Genomic DNA, 22,602 nt, shown 5'->3' on the forward strand with positions numbered 1-22,602 from the left:
AGTTTCAGTCTGAAAAGTATATACAAATACATTATTCAAGAATCTACAGAAAAAAACAGAAATGTTTCATTATACAGTGGTATTTTTTTGGACATTCACAGCTGATCTTAGCCACAGACATTGTGTGTGCTTATTGTTACTTCGCTGTGTATCCACTTACAATGTATCTCTGTACCAACAAGCAGAAACAAACTTAAAAAAATAAAAAAGAAGAAGCAGCAGCAGCAGCAGCAATTCACAGACCAGGTAGTCAGTGATAAAATTCTCTGTAATGCTTATATTAATTAAAATAGCTCTTATGATTTAAAAATTTCATTATGTCAATTTGCTGTTTTGATGTGAAACTGATTGATTTTACAGCCCATGGTAGCATACTGCAAAAATATATTTAAGAGAGATGGTTGTATATAAAGAATGGAAGGAGCAATGTGATCCTCGGTTCAGTTCCCAAGTTTTCTTGTTCTTCCACCATACATTTCCTGTCCAAGTCTGAAGCGCTTCTGTTAGGCTGTCAACACTAAACTGTCCTAGCATAAGTGACCATGAGCCTGCATGCACAGATTGGCGATTCTTCTGGGGTTGACTCCTGTCATGCAGCCATGGGTGCAGGGAAAGGTTTGACCTTCCACAACCTCATACTTGAAGAGCAAATATTTGAGAAAAATGGATAGAGAAACCAGTAACAGATCATCTTGTAATTACTGATTTGCATGTTGCTTCCTCCAGTATAACAATGTGCGCACTTTAAGTGATTACACGTCTTGGTAAATACTAATTTTGTCAGGGTGAAGAAGCAATTTTTTTAAGATGCCCTGGTTTAAATTCCAATATAAACCATTTTCAATTAAAAAAGTAGCTTTTTTCTTTAGAAATCGCACACCACCATAAAAGGTGCTATATGAAGCAAAGCCTGAGGTCCTTCGATCCACCCATTCATTTCCTGAGCCCACTGATTCCAATTTGGGATGCCAGGGCTGAGAGTTTATTCTGTCAACATCAGATACAAAGTAGTGCCATACTTAGGTAATTTTGCATAACCAATCAACTTAACCTACTGAAGCGGGCCCAGCCGGGACGCCCCTGTGATGGAGGGACTGGATAAGAGGGCATATTCAGGGCAATACCTCCCCCAGAACATGAGAGGGCAACTCCCCTAGTTCACAGTGGAGCCACAGGTTTATAGCTTAGAAGTGCTGCTGGAAGAGGATCTGGGAGCACCTGGAGCACTTCTGGGTGCCCTATAAAAGGGGCCACCTCGCTCCATTCGAAGACCCACGTAGGAGAAGACGAAGCCTGTCAGTGGAGGCGGATGCTATTTGGTGCTGTGCTGTGGGGAGCAAGGAAACAGAGCTCCCCAGCTGAAAATAAACATGTCTTGTGCTGGAATTGTGCCTCCGAGTCTGGGGAGTCAGGTACCGGGGGAGCTGTACACCCCCTGGTTTCCACACTTCATGTCATCTGGATTGGAGAGGAAAACCAAACTAACCAATGAAGAACTGGAAAAGCCAATTCAAACATGAGAAGCACATGCAAACTACACACTAGCAGTTTCCTCAAATTGAATACAGCAGCCCTAACCACTTCACCATTATGCGACTCCAACTCATTTTCCAAACCAGTTTACTGTATATGTGCCTGCAGGGAGCTTGAGACTATTCCAGAGGCTTCTGGCTTGAGGCAGGAGCACACACACATGTACGTGCTCCCCTATGCACCCCAATTTAGATCAATTAAGCTACTCACTAATCATGAAGCCAGAGCATGGGGAAATACTGTATGTTGATTAGCACATTTGAGTAAGAATTTCACTGTAACCTGTAAGCAGGACAATAATCTCCCTGTAAATCCTACACAACTACTGGGCACATTCTGGATTTGGGAAGATGCTTGTAGTGCCTGGAGAAAAGGCAGTGTAAAAACATGCAGTCTCCACGGAGTGACTAACCATTTGGAATTGTATCCATGTCTCTGCAGTTGTGAGGCTCCACTCCAAACCAGATAACACCTGAGGTATATTTCTTTCCTTCTTTTTACAATTTAAATGAATTGATTATGCACTGGCATCCTGTGCAGCTGTGTTCCTGTCTCGTACTCTGTGCTGGCCTTGGTTCCAATTCCCAGTGTGGGCTAAAGAGAACACACCAAATATAAAAAGTACTACACTAATGAATTAAGAACATGATACATATTGAACAGCTGCGTTCAGGAAAAGTCTTGTCCTGTTTAAAAAGGGGCTGGTTCTTCAATGGAGTTAGCAATGGCTGCCTTCTGTCTTTTACAAAGTGCTGCTCTCTCAAGATCTCCGCCTTTTCTGCTTGTCAAAGGTTTGTACAAATGGCTTGTTCCAAATTCCACTTAAACTTTAGCAGTTTCAGGGGTGTGCTAGTTTAGTTGGTTGTGGTCATTAAAAATTCTGATTGAAGGCATACTCTTTACAAAAGTACTATCATCAGTCTCCCCACTACTGTCAAAGTGCCAGGATCATGTCATAGTGGAGGGGAGCCAGGCCTTTCCGGAAAGCATCAGGTGCAACTCAGAAACCATGCCAGTCTGTCACCGGGCATACTTTCTTATACCAAATACCTGACCAGCAAGCATGGAGGAGGACAACTGGAGTGCACAAAAATAAACAGATGTATAACAAAAAGAATAAGCAAAAAACACACAGGAAGTGACAGCCAGAATGAAAGTCAAACCCTGGTTACCAGTGCTGTGTGGCACACGCACTAACCACTTGTCAAAGGTTCTAAGAGAAACCGTTAGTAAGTATGTGTCATGTGTGTTTGCTCAAAACCTCAACACGTTAAATCAAAAGGACTGACTAACATCAAATGCTGTCAAAATAAAACCAGCTCCACAATACAAGATTTCAACAAGCCAGGGGCAAACTGTTCACACCTCAATGGTTGTCACACCATTAAAGCCAAGACTACAGAGTTCAAAAAGAGTTTATACCTCCAATCAGTGCGTCTCACAGTCACTTAGCAGAATCCAGACTGTCTGACCGCTTGCTGACTGACTGCAAAATGTTTTCACTTTTGCACTGCATACTGCAGGTTGTCATATTCAGTATGCTATATTGTTTTCTATATTGAACGACTGCATTACTTGTGCTGCTTTTTAATTTGTTATTGCAGAATTGCCTTCCAGTAAGTGTCTCATACTTACACTGTAATTAACTGCCATACATTATTATCATGTACTTAATGTGTTGCTTGAGTAAACGTAATGGCACTTACACAATTAAGTATGAATTTGAAAGTAGAAGTTTTACTCTTTGAATTCTCATTCCTCTTGTTCTTTTAGTCACAGATAATGATGAATATAAACGGATGAACTAAAACATTATGAATACTCCCACCAGCATGACAACGCGACATGGAGGAAAGAACCACAAACCTCCAACAGGGTGCTGGGCAGCCAAGACTCATCAATGCAAGAGGTCAACAAGGCTATCCCGTCTGGCATGAACCAACAGAAGGACAGCTAACTGTAATACTGGTTACAGCAGTAATGGATACTGATTTGATCAAACCGTTTTTTCTTCTAGACTTTTGATAAAAAAAATATAGCTTTTAGCTATATAGCTTTTAGCTATTTAGTCTTATGTTGAAACTAGCCATCCCCATGACGCCGCCTGCGTAGTAGTTAAACAGGACAAACTTTAAAAACTTTAAAAATCAATACAATAAACACACAGTTAAGCGGAGGAAAGTTACACTCCAAAATGCAGAGGTACACCAACTTGAACGGAGGATGGTAAATGAGTGAGGAGGGCACTCCTGACGTCACGCTTCCCCCTGCCCTCGGCCTGCAGCCTCTGTTTCGGATTTGTGTGAATATATTGCTTTTGCAAGCAAACTATGATCCTTTGCACGATGAGACAAGTCACAAAATCAACCGGGATGTTCAAGCAGATTATAGAAAAAAAACCCGATTTAAATCCTTTAAGTAGCTCTCTCGTTCTCTAGCTAAGTGGAGGTAAGATGCACATGAGTGAGGAAGGCATAGCCCCCCTCCCCTTGGCCCGCTGCATCTCTCTCAGATTTACACAAATAAATTGGTACTGCAAGTGAACTATGATACTTAACACGATGAGGGAATCTGCAAAATCAACCGGAATGCTCAAGCAAATTGTAGAAAAAAAAAAAAAAACAGATCTAAATCCGTTAAATAGTTCTCTCATGAAAAGCGGACAGACAGACAGGCAGACAGACAGACATTGGATTTTATATAGAGAGAGACGTTACTCAGCGTTTGCAAGTCATAACAACATTGCTACAGCCTTTTACATGGAACTTTAACTGGTCAGAGTGCTAAAAGGTAGCCTGATGATTCATGCTGGCAGTGATAAAGTGTGTGCTTTCAATCAACGTGGTAAATATATTAGTCTAATTACAAATAGAGTAGTTGGAGTCAGTGGTACCATAAATTTGAGGAGTTGGAGTCGGTGATATCATAAATACAGGAGATGGAGGGGAAGGTTTTTATGTATGGACTCCACGGCCCTGACTGGAACAACAAGTCTGATCCACAGCAGCTGAACCTTGCAATTCGAAGGAGTTAGAGAGTCTGCTGCGAACCTTACGATTCCAGATAGCACGGGACTCCTTCACAGGTCTTGTAGGGTCCATTGGGGCAGCACATGAAGGAGCAACCACATATCAGCAGGTGGCCAGTATGTTTTTGTTCATCAATGTACTTGCTTGGTAATTACTTACAGTATAATCATATGTCATTATTACTTACCATGTAATGTGTATCTGTAGCAACAGTAAAGATACTGTATAGAGAAAACAGAGTAAGAAATAAGAATGAGCAATGTGTGCTTACTTATGCCACTACTCTGAGTTGCACATTAAGTATACAGTAATAACGGTCTACTTATACTTTCAATGGACTTAATTGCAGGATAAGTGCATTGTAATAACTATTTACTGTTGACTGTTACTATGAAAACCAGAGGAATTAAACTTCCAATATATTTGTTACAAAATACACATACAACCTTGCTGCCTGCAATTTCAAGTTCAAATAGTAGCTTGCCTGACATCTATGCTAACAAGGTACAAATAAACATGTAACAAGAATTATCGAGAAGTAAATGAATAAAATGTAGGTATTTATGTACTAGGTATAGTGATTAGAATTACACATAGTTATAGGTTATAATTTTAGTAGTATATGTTACAAATTTGAAGTTGACTAACATACACAGTTATAATTTTACAGTACAGGATGTCGGTCACTGGCACAGTCCATTGCACAGAGCATCAGTCTGTTATAATGTCTGCTAGACCCGCTCAGTACCATTAAGCAAACTGGTAACAAAACCACCTTGGTCAAGAGGCAATTCATTATACAGCCTGACGGCGGAGGATACAATTGACCCCACATAGCACTCCTTAAAGAAACAGAGTTGTCTCAACCTGTCATGAAGATGCACCTCTGCTGGCCAAAACCTCATACAGAGGGTGAGGGTCATTGTCCAGGACGGTAAATAGCTTCCGGGGTGACCTCTGTTCTACCACCTCCTTTAGGGAGTCCAGCCTGACTCCCAAGATTGATCCAGCCTTTTTAATCAGTTTATTTAGTCTGTTGGCATCACTTGCACTAATGTCATTTCCCCAGCACACTACTGATTATGTTTGATTGCGCTTTATTCCCGTCTTACTTTTTACTGCAGTCTTTTGTTCAGTAGTAAGCTAGTGAGTTTTGAAAGACACTATATAAAATAGCATTTTTTTTTATTGAACAACTTGAAGAGTGCAACTACATATAATTTAACCAAAAAAGATGATATAATTCCTTTTTTGATTTCAATGAAAAAATAATTCCAAATATCACGGTTTTTATATCTTTCACATTTATTTTTGTAAAAACAAACTGCAATCTGGCAGAACATTCACCATGAGCTCCCATTTCTGCTTTTATATGCAAAAGCGGTGGAAGAGGACAGAAATGGGCACCATACAATATAGGAAGACAGAGAAAGTTAACATACTTTTATAATTACAAAGAAAAGTCATGGAACACTCTAAAAGAGATTGCAAACAAAGATGGAAACAGCAGACTTCTGAAAGGGAACATTCTCAAACCGCTAAATCCAAACCCAGTTAGGGTAACAGGGGGCTTTCACTGGCAGCAATGGGTATAAAGGCAGACAATAACCCCAGACAAGGTGGCAGGTAGTCCATAGCAGAACCTTGTCACACGCACACCCGTCTCACAAGGAGCCATTAAGAGTTGCCTAACCTGCCTAACTTTGTGCCAGACTCAAACACAGGACCCTGGATCCATGAAGCAGTTGTGCTAACCACTGTACTTCCATGCCATGAAATGTTACACCTTGCAAAGTTTTAGCTTTGTATGGATGGGAATGCCGCCAAGGAAGCTGTGGTGACCAAGTGGGTGGTAAATATTTCCTTAAAGTATCATTAGGTTGATGTCAACGCTGTGGTAATTTATTTGATTTTTTTTTTTGTTTAGCACTTGTTGCTTATGTAACATGGAGTCACAAGTTCATTGGACCACAGATAAACTAGAGCATTTATTACAGGTTGACCTGATAACAGCATTTAATCCAAAATGAGAAACTATGCTGACGGAATCAAACAAGGAATGCTGTATAAAACAAAAAAACTTGAGCTAAACCAAAAGTTAAAAAGCAGCAAAATGAACAATTAGTCCTGCAGCAATTCCCTTCAAGTATGTTATGCAGGTGAGTACACAAATATCCACTGCAAACATTTCATGTAATCAACGTACAAGTATTGCCTCCTTTATGTTGTCTGACTTGCAATAAAAAAAAAAAACAAAACTTGGAAACAGATACTCTGACTCATTTTGATACCTGCCGGCATCACAGTATTGAAATTTATATATACAGTAGTATGTAAACAAGCATTATGAAGAAGCAGTCAGAATGTCAACAGGTGGACGTGTGCACTATTCAGGAGCAGTTAGGGGAGTAACAGGTATACCCACCAGGCACTAAATAATTTACAGGAACAACACTGAAACAGTCACGTCAATTATACCTGAACATTGGACATGCCCTCAGACACTATACAAGAGCAGTCACGACTCTGTGTGTGCATTAAAGCTTTACAGGAACAGTCCGCAGTATGTGGGCACTAGCCAGGAGTAATCCGAATATCAACATACTCTCGGGGGCACTATATACTGTCTGAAACAGCATTCAGGAAAACAGTACATGCGTACTGGCACTAAGGTGTGCACACAATATACAGAAGATTTTAGAAGAGCAACATATGCACACAGGCACAGAAAAGAAACCATCAAACCCAATATGTGCACACAGGCACAGTACACTTTTAAGAGAATTCAGAGGCCGTAAGGACATCAATGTGTATGCTAGGTCTAATAACAGCACTCAGAAGACCAATCTGTGCCAGAGACAACAGGTAAGAGCAAGCAGGTGGGCAGAGAAGCTCTAACAGCATACAGAGAGAGATTAACGTGAAAGGGCACTATGTAGCATTTTTACATTTCAGATTAATCAGAGCAGAAAAGCATTCTTATCAGAATTTGAAAGTGTGTACATAGAAATTATGCAGGAAAAGTCATGAGAGCAGTAAGTAGGAAAACACAACTTCATTGAACAAAACAATCCATGCACTTTAGGCCAAAAAAACAAGTGTAAAGCAATCACAAAATAAATTGTGGGGCACACAGGCACTCCACAAAAGCATCTGGAAGAATCTTGAACCTGCATGAACAAAACCTGTCACAGAGAGCGGAGTGATGCATGCACATTACACAAAAGGCACCATATTGCTATTTGGTATTATACAGGAACAGTCAGAAATCAGAAGTGCACATGGGTGCTTTGTGGAGTCAGTCAATGGCGTACATTAGAAAGATTGTGACAAGAGTGGGCCATTCAGCCCATAAATCTCACCCATCCTTTTCACCTAAATTGTCCAAAATAACATCAAGTCCAGATCTGAAGATCCTTAAACACCTGCTCTCCACCACAACACTTTGTTATTTATTCCATGTGTCAGTGGTTCTTAGCATGAAGAAAGAAAATTCTAACATTTATGTGAAATCTGCCTTGAACAAGTTTCCAACCGTGTCCCCATGTTCTTGTTGCAGGATTTATTTTAAAATAACAACTGGGATCCACTGTACCAGATCCTTTTTAGAATTTTAAACATTTCAATCATGGCCCCTCTTAATCTTAGATTTTCTTGAACTGAAAAAGTTCAGCTCCTTCAATTTCTCCTCACAGTTCATACCTCCTAGTCCTGGAATCAACCTTGTTGCTCTTCTCTGGACTTTCTCTAGTGCTGCTATATCTTTTGTGTAATATGTTGACCAAACCTCCACACAGTAGTCCAGCTGTGGCCTCACACGTGTGTTCTATAACTTAAGCATACCCGTCCTTGAATTGTAATCCACATATCCTATTACCTTTTTTGATCGCTCCTGTGCACTGTCAGGATGTAGGTAGTGATGAGTCCACTGCAACAAATTGGCCCTTGTCACCTTCATAAGGTGGACTTTCAAGTTTCAGACCTCCCAATGTATTATTCAAAACTAACATTTTTACTTACTACAATGTATGTAATACTTTACATTTACGTATATTAAAATTCCTCCACGGGTGCTTTGCATAGGCTAACCCTGCGCTCTGACCCCCAGAGGTCATGTGAAAAAACAACTTATCTTTGGGGATTAATAAAGTATATAAACAAATATATATATATATATATATTTTTTTTAAATAAATATAATAATAATAATATCACCTATCACAAATCTGTCCAAGTCCCTCTGTAACATTTAGCTTTTTCTACATCATTGGCCCTACCACCTAACCAGGTATCATCTCCAGATATACGATTATATAAACCAGCTTATTGATGATATTCTTGTCCATGGACAGCAACAGATACACAGTCGCTACACAGCTAACTGATATTAAACTGAAGTGGTCAAAACCTCATAATGTTTACAGAGATGCTGCACTGAAGATGTCAACAAGGAAATGTTTGCACTTGAGCATCAGATACTGCAAATACACAGGAACAGTCAGAACCCAGTGAAAGCAGCTGTACTGGGGTAACCAGTGTGGAGTAATGCATGTGCAGAGGCGCTATACAGTTACTGTATCTGTATAAGTCATACAAACCTAAGCTATCCTGGAACACTCGGGCCCTATACAGATGGAGTGTTTCTGCCTATCTTGTCACTTTGAAATGTTTTAATTTTGAACTAACAAATATAAACTCTTTAAGGGTGGCAGAGTAATTAGCACTGCTGTCTCAAGCCTCAAATGCCATTTCAAATGTTAGGTTCAAATCCTGTGCCATGTCATTATACATATGAAGTGTGTACATTCTCCCCCATATCTACATGGATTTTCTTCCTGCATTCCTGGAGATGTGCTTATTGGATTCATCAGTGATTGTGATTCTATTGGCCTAACATGAGAGTGGGTGTCAGCGCACGCATTTGTGTCCTTGACGATCCAACATTGAATAACAGATAGAATACCATACCTTGTAGAGGGCTTGTCTTTATCTGAAATTTGAAACTGTCCGTTTCAGTCCACCACTGGACACCCAGGGCACTTTCTGTTGGCTCAGGTCTAAACCCTTTTGTTCAAGAGCGATGTCTTGCCCACCTGTGACCCTGTCCCTCACTGGCAGTCAGAACCCATGCAGGTGTACTCAAGAATTGCAAATGAGCTTTTAGCAGGGATACGTGCATTCAGACACTATACAAGTACTGATCAAAATGCTGAGGGAGTTAGAATGACAGCTTACATACACACTGTGCAGTAAAACAACATCAGAATGAATGGAATGGGAGATAAAAGCAATCAAAACATCCCAATAGAGAAAGCAGGGCTTCGACCAGGAAGCAGCTACACCAACTAAGTGCTAAGCCTTAAAACATACAGTACATATAATGTAGATTTCACAAATGTCTTAGAAAAGCAGCTGTGGCCATCAACTTACGTGCTGCCTATGACACAGTCTGGACAGAAGGGCAGCTCTACAAGTTTCTCAGAATATTTCCTTGTAAAAAACTAGCTCAACTGCTGAATAACATGCTCTGCGACAAAACAATTCAAGTCAGGATGGGAGAATACAAAAAAAAAAAAAAATTTTAAATGGGGTCCCAGAAGGGTCAGTCTTGCTCCATTCTGTTTAACCTACAAATCACAAATATGCCAGATACAACATCCAGACAGTTTATATACACAGACAACCTAGCAATTCCTGTCCAGCACAAAGCTGTGGAAACGGCAGAAGAAGCACTTTGGTAGGGATCTCAGGATGCTCTGAGGTTTATATCATTAATCCAAATAAAACGGAATACTTTCCATTTGAACAGTAAAATGGTGAGCGGAGAACTTGAGAACTATAATTTAACACTCAAGCATCTAGGAATCACTCTCAACCATACCCTGACATACAGGTAGCACTTGAATAATTTAGCTGCCAATGTTTACACAAGAAAAGAATATCTTACAGAAGTTGCAGAATATTATGGAGTGCCACAGCTACAACACTGAGATGTTCAACTTTAAGGCTTGTATACAGTATGGCAGAATATGGGGCACCAGTGTGGCTGAACAGCCATCACATTGGAAAGCTGGATATGCAGGTTTAACATGGCTATTTGTATAATTACTGGTTGCATCAAATCAGCTTCTAATTTCTGGCTTTCCACACTCAGCCACATTTCACCCCCAACTTTACCAAGACATGATGCCATACTGAGAGAATACTGGAAAATTATTGGTGCTGTGCAACTACCTACACACCACGATATGCCAAAGGCCTTCTTAAATCGGCTAAAATCCAGACATCTGTCAATAAGATTAGCAGGGGCCCCTTGTGAAGAAAATTTAGATAAACAGAAAGAATGGGAAGAATTCATCCTGGATTCAAGCAACTCCCAACGACAGTCATAGCCATATCACCACCAGGGAGAGACCTGCAGGATTTGAAGTGAAACCATATAGGACACCATAGATGTGGGGATTCCCTTTGCACATGGGGAGTAATTCCTAACCCAGAATGCATCTGTGGTGCCCCTACCTAAACAATAACTCATATTGTACAAAACTGTGAATGCATGTCCTACCTTAATACACAAACAGATTTGCTGAGGCTGCCCTCATCCAAAGTTGATTTAAAAAAAAGGAAATATTACATTGTGACTGCACTTTGTGCTTTCAATGTAAATTCAATTATCTAATTTATTTACATTTATACATACATCTGTTTACAGTTGTATTGACTTTTGGCATATTTAATGTTAAGTTACCCTGTACCATGTACTACTGCCATATACTGAATACATTACTAAATAAAAAAAGTCTGATTTAGTGTAAGCCACCCTACTTAGGGGTGTTCACAAGGAATGTACAGGGTGGTCCAGATCTCATTATGCAATTTTCATTACGCTATAACTTATTAAGTTTATTACTCCGAGCCTGTATCCAACTGAATGGAGGACAAGTGGGACATTACATGGAAAATTAGTGAATTAATTCAATGTAAGTCCATTTTCGTTTATTACAAGATACAGTATTTCAAACAATTCTTTTGTCTTGTATTGTTTTCCTGTATTGCATTAAAAGTTGCATAATTAGATCTGGACCACCCTATAATGATTTACTTCACAAGGCTGAAGTGCATAATAATCAGGTACTGATATGTCGAATATTTGAAATATTAAAATAAGTCTAAATATTCTCAATTGTAATACAAAAAATGTCATTTTAGACCCTGTGATAGTGGACTAGATCCCTAATAAAGGATCAATAATCAAAAATAACATCATATTTTGTAAACACTGACCTTGAAATAGTCTAAAACAAACATACGCCACATGCCTATGTTTGAATTTTAAACTTCTGGCAGTGAGTCTGAAGAGAGTCAGGGCCATCATAAAATCAAAGAGCAAATATATTAACCAATTCATGATCAATAATCTCTACATGGCATAAAACGACACTCCCCTCGCCTATAACAGGGACTCCCGTTTTTTCAAAGTTTGTGAAAAGGAGTAACTTTACCCCTCACATCCCATTTGGGGATAAACTTGAATGATGAAGCTTGCAAAACGTCTAAGTCCTTCTGGTCATTTTTACTAAAGACATCTATTGGTTTACTCTTTATCATAGGAGTATAATTTCCTGCACAAAGTATGCAACTAGAAATAACTGGACATCAAGACGAGTCGCTCTTTATACCATATGGTAGTTTTTGTTTTGTACGGGGGTGAGTCGGGAGGCGCTGGACAAAAACAACTTAAGTGATTTCACAGCGTTCATAAGTAATTCTTAACAACACAATAATTACACAGTATAAGAGCACACGGTGCAGCAATGGAATACACTGAAGCACTCCATAGTCTTTTGGCACATTAATTAATAAGGCACGGGGGATAGTAATGCATGCTCACAGACACCACTTAGCTGTCTGTACTACACAGTACTGAGGCTGAACCACAGTATGCGTGAACGTGCGTGTAAAAAAGCACAATATAGCTAGCTGTCCGGCACTTTTATAAGTCGGTCAGATCCCAGCAGTTGCACACATTTGTTGTGATGGAGTGCTTTGTGGAGTAACGCGTGTGGAATGTAACTATACGCTTCATTGCTATTTTACCGAAATGAGGACTCCAACGTTCATGCACAGTATTAAACAATTAATCAATATAAACCACTCTTGTTGTTACTGTTATTCTTATTATAAACGAGCAGTCGAATTTATGTTTAAAGTGGGTTTAATATGTAATGAAATTCTTACTTACTTACTTATCTGACGAAAATGCAACGCTTCAATTAAGCTTTGAGATCGGGAGCTATACAAAAGTTGTCAGCAGACCATAGTTAGAATGGGTGTTGGACAAAGAAAATGAAAAGAAATAAAACTTCGCGTACACACGCAGTACATATAAATCGTGAACGTAGTCGACAGCTGACAGAAGTAAAGTGCACGTGCACAAGAGGTACACAGAAACAGAGAAGGGAACTACACGTGCGCACGACACATGGTGTTGACAGGTATGGGGAGTAGCCAGCCGGCCGTTCATGATTGGCAGCTCCCTAGCCCTCCTCCTCCGCGCCCTCGTTCTCCTCCGCCCGTATACGTGCAAGGACGAAGAGCGCGATATTTACGAGCGATTGAGACCTGCAGCAGCCGGTAAATTCCAGTAGAAAATACTCTCGCATTTCAGATGGGGGACCTCCGATTTACACATAAAAGTTTCCTGCACAACCGCCATCAGTTCAGATGCGGTGAACTTCGCTCCGCGGGATCGCCCCAGCAGCCTCTCAACCTTTGCGGCATTTTGTAACTTGCACGCTATGTCATGCGCAGCAAAAGGACATCCGCTGTCTACTGCTCGCTCAGAACCCGCCCCCCACAGATATGGGAGCCCAGTTTGAGAAGGTAAACAACAGCCACGCCCCCTAGAGTCAAAGCCCTGCACAGCTTGCAGGCGGTAGGCTGCAAGCGCTCTGGCGGGCAGGCAGCACCCTCACCTCTTGGCGCAGCCCATCCCTTTGAAAAACAAGAATTTCTATTTCATAAACATCATTCGTGAAACTAAGCAGCAAGCACGTATTTGCAAATGTAAAAACGAAGTTGTTTGCGAATAAGATAATAAACTTGCTCTTCTTATTTCCAGCAGCCGCGCACCATTCCTCGTCACATAAAGAAGTAAAAGATTTCGCTTTGCCCCACACATACCCGATCGCGTCCGCAGTGCTGTCAAGGGGGAATCGGGAGAGGCGGCAAGTTTCGCGAGTGGACTTTGCCGTGCAGCAGTTAAATTTCCAAACTGAAGTCGATACGGAGGCCGAAAAAAAAATGTCACGACAGACAGGAAAGTCTATTATACCCTGCCATGCTGCCCTGTCGTTTCTGCCATCTGGATCCCAAAGCCAGGATGCACGGCTTGAAAAATAAATACACAAAAAGCCACACAGGTTATACACACCCGGGCTATCCGATTGCCAAAAAAAAAGTTCAGTATTCTTGACTGTTTGCATCTCTTGAAAGCATCTTAGTCAGCTTACATGCGCAAGAATTCCCCGACCCGCTCGTTTCCTGAAAGTCTCCACTCCCCACTTGACGATTTTTTTCATCATTTATTTGCGCGTCTGGGTGTCATCTTAAACCGTCGCCCCGGGGACTTAAAGAAAACGGGCGGAAGCAGAAAAGATAAATAAAAATGTCAAAATGCACGCAAATGCATGCTATATTTACCTTAGTCGCAGGGCGCTTTTGGGATGCGACGCGTCTTCAGATCCGGAGGGCAACGATGCTGTCGGATTAGGAGATCATTGAGGTGCGCGGCTGGCGTTTGCACCATTCCACGTTGCTTCCGAACACCGTTAGCTAGATGCTCCTCCAGGAGTGCATAGTCGTAACAACTCCATTTATTATATCCAAAAGGGGGGTACAACCAAAAAAGGAGATGGCCGCCTACGCAGCCACCGAACTGTGTATCTTTTTTTCTTTTTTATGACTTTGTAACGATCTCTTCCGAAATGCAAATCGTGTGCTCCTTCGCGTTCAAGCCTGTCGCATCGTCTTTGCCAATCCAATACTGATATCCGATCGTGCAGGTTGTATTGTACAGTAGGTGCTTGCTTCCTTTCTTAACCTGCAGAAACTGGCAGATCAAATTGCCTTACAAGTCAGATCAGGTTAGTTTCGCAACGCCGTGCTACCAAAACATCTCTCCCTTTCCCTCTCTCTCTCTCCCACCCTCTCTCTCTCGCTCTCTCTCTCTCCCCTGCTCGCTCGCTCGCTGCCTAGTCTTCTTCTCTTGTGATTGCACAGGCGTACACTGGATCTTGCAACCTTACAACAAAAAATACGCTCCCGGAGTCATACTTAAAAATCTTTTGGCGCCATATTAATGACGTACTTTAAATTTGCCATTTCTCCTGCGCCTCAAACTGCTTCTGGCTTTCGGCGCTCAGTTGCCGGTTTCTCTCGCCCAGCGAGCGGAGCAGAGCGGCGAAGGCTGCGTCTCGGCTCACTCGCCAGTCAAGTTTCTTGTTAAAGTGATGTCATTTGGGCAGCTTTCATCCTCCGAAAGGCGAAAGAGTTAAGCTTCGTAACACGCCGCAGAACATTCCTCGCCGACTCTCTCTCCCCCTACCCCCTCCTCTCTCTCTCTCTCTCTCTTTCTAGCTCTCTCTCTCTCTCTCTCGCTTGCTCGCTCGCTCGCTCAGGTTGTCTCTGAAGCACTAAACTCAGAGCTAGCTGCCCGATTCAGCAGACACTGCCCGGCACTTCCTTATGCGTGTGCATGTGCAAGCGAACACAGGACACAGTACACACGTGCGTGCACACAGTCAGTCCCCAAGTCACAGGCAACAGAGGACACGTGAAGCTCGCCTTCACTTGACAAGCTATTTCTACCATTTGCTGCATTTACACATATCCCGTAGTTTCTTCAAGTTCATTTCTAATCCTTTTAAAAACTGGAATATTTGAAGGAAAAAAATAATACGGAGTACATTAAAATTGGAAACCATTATATTCCTATTCTGTTTTGATGGCTAGGAAGCACGAATGTCAGATTAATATAAAAACGTCAAACGGCTCTGCCTTAAACTCGCTTGTCCATGTGCGTTTCAAAGTAATCGTCTGAAAAATTGACATCGTATATTTATATAGCACCTTTCATACATGTAACATACAACACAAAGTGCTTCACAAATATAAAACGATCGATAATAATAAAAAGATAGAAATAGGAAAAGGCAAAAGGTTAGCGAAAGCCGCCCTAATTCGGGTGTTCATAAGAAATGTAATGACTTACTTCAGGAGGTAGACGTACATAATAATAAAGAGCAATTGCACCAAATGTTTGAAATATTATAACGTGTACGCCAAATTAAATGTCTAAAGTGAAAATATTCTCGATTGTAATAGAAAAAAAAAATAACATCATAGTCGTAACCACTGACCTTGATATAGTCTAAAACAATACCTCACGTGCTTATGTTTGACATTTGTCATTTTTAATCTTCTGAGAGTGGGTCTTAGAGGGCTAGGACCAATGGTAAAGAAGCAAATATTTAAAATATTATATTCAAGATCAGCATCCTCAAAATAGTATAAAATGACAATCCACATGCCTATATTACCAATCCCCATTTTTTTTGCAGTTTCATAAAAAGGAGTAACTTTGAGGCCTCCTGTCCTAGTTTTAAAAATACTGGTTCTTGAATGACATTTTATGGTTCATTACTGGGTTATGTGGTTCCTTGTAGCAGCATTTCATTAAGGGCTCTTTGTATATGAAGCTGGTTCTTTGTACTTTGAAAAACTTCCTAATATGCAGAAAAAAATGAAATCTTTAGTGTATGGTAGGCAACCTAGCAGGCCACTAGAAGATTAAGAAAACCTGGGCTTAGTCTGTGTTAGTGTTAATGAACGTATGTAGCAAGAGTCCTTTTAAAACTATGAGCCATTGGTATTTCACAAATCTGTTATATTCTTATTCATGGATATTTATGAAGTCTGTTACATATCCAAATAAATAAAGGTCCTTTCTGGACCCTTCATGTGGATGGGTCTTTTGTATGGCATGGCTCTGAAGAAACACTCTAGCACCTTTATTTTTAAGAGGTGTGGAGGACTGCCGGCTTCCCAGGCCGGTCCTCACCCCCAGGCCGCCAGGAGGAGCTCTCCCGACAGCAGGATCGGAAGGAATGGCGTGCTCCCGGGGTGAAGTAAAAGACTGATTGCCCTGACCCGGAAGGAATAAGGAACTGTGGACTGCTGGGACAGGAACACCTCCGGGTCAGGGGCTATAAAAGGACGGTGCCTCAGTCCAGACACTGAGCTGTGCTGGGAGGTAGAGGAGCAAAGTGTCTGGGCGAGGAGGAGTGATTATTGTAGTTAGTGGATTGTTTATTTAGTAGTGAAATATATGAGTAGTGTGGAGGGTGCTTTCTGCACGTTCTGTGAAGAAATAAAGAAGTCTTGGACTTTTACCTGCTGTCTGGAGTTGTACCTGAGGGTTCAAGGGAGCACTACTGCCACAAAGGGTATTAAGGGTTGAACCCCAGGGGGTGGCTATGTGGCATGTAAATCTTCACGTTCTTCTACCCCAAAAAGCTTGACATCTTGCATAACTAGACATCAGGATAAGTCAAAAATATATCACATGATTTCAAAGTATTTATAAAGTAATTCTTAGCCCCCTACAACCTTGGTCAGTGGGCTTAGAACATGGTATGGAACAATAAAAATAAGAATAAATACAGTAATATTATATATGTGTAACCCACAAGAACATCATCAAGATAAATGAGACACAGTTTCCAATTAAGTACTCGAAAAGCACCAGCTCCATTAGTCTTTGACTGGGAGGATTATTTGTTAACCCCAAGCAAATAACTATGAATTGATGCACAGTGCATCTTTTTTTTTTGAAAGCAGTTTTTTTCCTGTCCAAAAGCTCAGGTTCAACAAGGGAACGTTTCCAAATGTGGGTGTTAGCCATCAGCAGCAATCAGTATCATCTGAAGATGGGAAAGACAACATTCAAATCCCACTTCTGCCACCAATCTGTAATCCATTTCTTTGTAGCAATCTGAATCTCCAAGTCTTCTGAGACAAGAAGAGAAACACAACTGGGTTACTGAAGACTGAGGGTTTTTTAAAACTTTCTTTGTTCTCATTTCTCCAGCTTTCCATCCTGCAATCTCACAACTGGGACCCACCAATCACCATCCTGGCTCACCCCTCCTTTCTGTTCCTTCTCTTCTTTTTTTATGCCCTCTACACCAAAAAAGGTCCCATCTAGAAACAAACCCAAATCAAAATATTGTATTATTTAAGGTCAATAAAACAAGACTACTTATGTCAGAGAGTAAAAAAGTTAAATTAATTAAATGGTAAAATAAAAAATAAGGTATAAGATTGTCGCATGTCAGTGTAATCGAGATATGTGTTCCAGATATTTGGAGCAAAAAATTTAAAGGCTGCTTCACCACTTCAACTCAATTCTATTCAGTTTATTTTTTGCATAGCAGTCTTCACTGAATGCAGGCACAGAGAGCTGTGATAAGTTCTCAGGTAAAATGCAAGTACAAATTTTATAGATTGCTAAATACAGAATTAGTACACATAAAGACACAGAGTTGTTAAATAAATACAGCAAACAACACAGAAACCAATTAACATAAATGTAAATCACCAATATCAGTCCATTAATTAATTGTTGAACTTTGGTTATTTTATAACAGAGGAGAGGAAAACAAATACTGCAGTAAGCAGAATCCCTGGAGTAAATAAACGTCTTTTGGGGGTCCACGGTCAACTATAGGAGGGAAAGTCAAAGTCAGATACAGTCACAGTAGAGTCCTGGAGATCCCAGCTAACTGGCCGTCTGCCTCCTCTTGTGTATTTTACAGTGCAGTCTATGCTGGGCTGTCCAGTTTGATGATAGAATCCTTCCAATACTCCCAGTATGTGAGATGTCTTTTCCATGGGCAGGAGAAGAACCTGTCAATAGAGCTTGGTGCCACATACAAATACCAAGAACATAAACAGAAAGGTAGATTGTAGTTTTTCTTTAAATATTATATTACTTATAGTCTGTACAAAATAATAATAAACAGAGATGCACTATGCACAGCTAATCAGCAGCTCTAGTCAGGGTATGCCAGCCTAAAATAGTGAGCCTTTAGCTGGGATTTAAAAGCTGAGACTGAAGGAGCATCTCTTATGCAAGCAGACAGATCATTCCACAGCTTCATGGAACAGTAACTAAAAGCTCAACCTTCCACTGTTATTTTATTAATTCTTATAATCATAAGTAGAGTGGCATCTTGAGATCTTACTGTGTGCTGTGGTTTGCACAAAAGTAAAGATAAGTTGTGATTAACTCTGGGAACAATCAGAAAACCAGCATTTATATGACTGTAAATCTTTAGATGAGACATTCAGTATTTGGTTAAAGATTCCCAGATGTATGACAGTGCTAAACCATTAAGTGCCTTAAAAACCAGTAATAAAATGTTAAAATCAACTCTAAACAAAACGGGCAACCATTGCAAAGATGCTAGAAAAGGTTTAATGTGTTCCCTCTTTCTGGCACCGGTCAATCTCTTGCTACAGCATTCTGGACCAGCTGTAGCCTTTCTATTGCACACTTAGGTAATCATGTATACCAGGCATCACAGCGGTCTAGCTGTGAAAAAACAAATGTGGTAGTATTTGTAGTATTTCTAGAAATTAATAATTTTCTGACATTCATGAAAAATTTTAGTCAAGTTTTAGATCTGGTCAGAGCCCTGCAACAGTATTAGTAAAAGTCGTGAACAGTCTTGGATTACTAAGAGGCACTCTTAGACTTAAGTGCTGCTTCTGATACTGTTGATCATGGAATTCTTAATCGTCATGAATATTGGGCTGGCATTTCTAAAAAGTTGGTAATTATACCCCAAACTTTTATTAAAGATTAAATAATTCACATATGAAAAACAAAGTTGTTAATAGATTAGTAAATTCGTGACATTTGTGAACAGGATGACAGTTTGACACCAAAAAAGGTACTTCTTCTTTCGGCTGCTCCCGTTAGGGGTTGCCACAGCGGATCATCCTTTTTCATATCTTTCTGTCCTCTGCATCTGTTCTGTCACACCCATCACCTACATGTAATTTCTCACTACATCCATAAACCTTCTCTTAGGTCTCCCTCTTTTTATCTTTAACATTCTTCTCCCGATATACCCAGCATCTCTCCTCTGCACATGTCCAAACCAATGCAATCTCGCCTGTCTGTTTGGTTTGTCTCCCAGCTGTCCATCCTGAGCTGACCCTCTAATGTCCTCATTTCTAATCCTGTCCATCCTCGTCACACCCAATGCAAATCTTAGCATCTTTAACTCTGCCACCTACAGCTCTGTCTCCTGCTTTCTGGTCAGTGCCAACGTCTCCATCCCATATAACATAGCTGGTCTCACTACCGTCCTGTAGACCTTCCCTTTCACTCTTGCCGATACCCGTCTGTCACAAATGATTCCTGACACTCTTCTCCACCCATTCCACCCTGGTTGAATGTCTTAAACTCTGCAAGCCATTTTTTTATATATATATAAAACCAAGTCTCAGCTTCCATATGCAAATGTTGGTGAGTATCTTGGCATAGTGGTTTCCACTGCTTCCTCACAGGTCCGTTTTAAGTGTTTTTTTAAATTATATTTGTATTGATTATAAGGATTTCATTACAAGGCTTGTGTTTCAGTAAATAGTTAGTACAACTAGAGTACTACATCTTTTTTCAGTCTGATTAGGTCTGATCTTATTCTTCTAGCATCTGTGTGGATTTTCTTTTTTCTAAAATTGTGCCTTGTGATGCAATGGTATCCCGTCTACAGTTACTTTCTGAGCTAAATGCTGCCAGAACAGTCTCCATCTCCCCATGACTGTATAAATAGATTAAGCAGGTCTATATAAAGGACTGATCTACAAAATTAATGACGTAGTGTTTGTATGAAGCAGTAGCAGGATTGTCTTATTAACACCTAGCATGGTGCTCAAGCGCATATGGTGAAGTCCTTCTGTTTCTCTTTTTTTGTTTATCTGGTCATTAATGTGAACAGAAATATAAACACAAATAGAAGAAGTCTGACAAACGTGAGGAGATCATCCAGTCCATCCAGCTCATTTGGTTAGCTAAATGCTTTCTATAAGAAGGGTCAGTATGGGGAATGTGCTGGCAAAGCTTTCACTAAGTGCGGTGGCTAATGTGTTTTTTGTAACTCCATGTTGGACAGAGTGACTCTTTCAATTAAGTGTGTAGTTGCAAGTTATGAGTACAGAACTGGATTCAAAGAAGTGGACGGCCCTGCACAGAGAGGTTGGGTGGCTAGTTGGCCAAGGTCTACAGGACTGTAACTGTGTTGGACTTTCTCCCTTATTCAGTATGCTCCATAAGTATTTGGACACTGACACAATTTTCATAATTTTGACTCTGTATGCCACCACAATGGATTTCCAAGGGCTCAAAAAGTATTTATACATTTGACCGACAACCTGTTCAATAGCCTGGCGGGAGCAGGTCCCTCATTATTTCATTAACAATTAAGCAGGCAGAAGGTCTGGAATTGATTTCAAGTGAGGAATTTGCATTTGGAAGCTATCACAGTAAACTCTCAAAGAACAGTCCATGCAAGTAAAAGCAGGCCATCATTAGGCAGAGAAAACAAACAAGTCCTTTAGAGAGATAGCAGAAACACCAGGAGTGGTCCAACCAAACTATTTGATACATTCTTAAAAAGAAGGAATGCACTGGTGAACTCAGCAACACCAAAAGGTCTGGAAAACCACAGAGGACAACTGTGTTGGATGACTGCAGAATTACAGTATGTCCTTGATGACAAAGAACCCCTTGACAACATTTAGCCAAACCAAGAACACCCTCCAGGAGGTAATCCCATCATTGAGTAAACTTTCCTGAAAACAAAGGCGGAGGATTTACCACAAGGTGCCAACCATTGGTTAACCTCAAGCATAGAAACGACAGATTAGACTTTGCCAGAAAATCATTTTTAAATGCCTGTCCAGTTCTGGAACAATTTTCTTTGGACAGAGAAAAACTAAGATCAATATATACCAGAATGTTGGAAAGAGAAGAGCATGGAGAAGAGAAGAAATGATCCAATGAATACCACATCATCTGTGAAACATGGTGGAGGCTGAGAGAGAATCAGAGAGACCTGCGAAAACACAGACATAAGGCTGTCATGGCTGATAAAAGTGTATCTACTAAGTATGGACTTGAAAGATATTTACAATGATCAATTATTGTGAGTCTTACACTTGTAATTAATTAAGAACACTTTGAAGAGATCTGTTTTCACTTTGTCATTAAAGGGTCTTTTATTTAGTTAATCAGTGTGTAAAAAACAAATAAAACCAATGATTAGTTCAATGTTGTATACTAATAAAATGTGAAATCTTCTGTTGCGGTGTGCTGGGCTGGCAACAACACTTCAATGGAGGTCCACTGAATCAATAAACTAATTTAAAGGGCAGGCTCAGTTATGGGACACACTTTGGACCCCCTAGAATTTGTAGCAAAGGATGGAATTAAAACAAAACTGAGTGCCATTATAAACAATGCTGCACATCCTCTCCCTGACACACTAACACTGAGGACTTTCAGCCAACAAATCATTCAGTAGAAATGTGCTAAGACTATTTATGTATGTATTTATTTATTTAAAGGGGTTCTGTAAAATATCACACTTTCCTCTGTGACCCGACATTTGCACAATAGACATATGAGTGCCGACAAAATAGCGCCGATTCAAACACGGCGTCAAAATCGCGCCGACAAAATCGCAAAAGTTTCATTAAATATGAATTACTAGTTTAAAGCATATATAATGATGTTTATTTTAGAAGTCAATATTATGAGACGCGGCATGCCATCAGCACGGCACGCAGATAGTCCTTAAGATCACGCCCTGCATATGTAGGAAGAATTGCAGTAAGACGTCTTGATAGTTGAGCGTATTTAGACTTGCTGGCTGCCTGACTGCTGGTAATTCCGCTTTGTATACGACGT

General features: G+C 40.4%; 1 protein-coding gene across 2 annotated transcripts in view; it reads right to left on the bottom strand.

Moving 5' to 3' along the window:
* Positions 1-15,178, bottom strand: part of jade2 (jade family PHD finger 2) — a 323,216-nt gene extending 308,038 nt beyond the window's left edge. The window contains exon 1 of one of the 2 annotated variants that reach the window (XM_039774037.1): positions 14,265-15,178. The gene's annotated coding sequence lies outside the window, so the exon portion shown is untranslated. Of the gene's footprint in view, positions 1-12,808; positions 12,976-14,264 lie in introns of those variants that run through there. The other variant, XM_039774038.1, reaches the window with a different exon arrangement.
* Between the last annotated feature and the right edge of the window lie 7,424 nt (positions 15,179-22,602).

Source organism: Polypterus senegalus, chromosome 13 (assembly GCF_016835505.1).
Source record: "Polypterus senegalus isolate Bchr_013 chromosome 13, ASM1683550v1, whole genome shotgun sequence".
Classification (NCBI taxonomy): Eukaryota; Metazoa; Chordata; class Cladistia; order Polypteriformes; family Polypteridae; genus Polypterus; species Polypterus senegalus.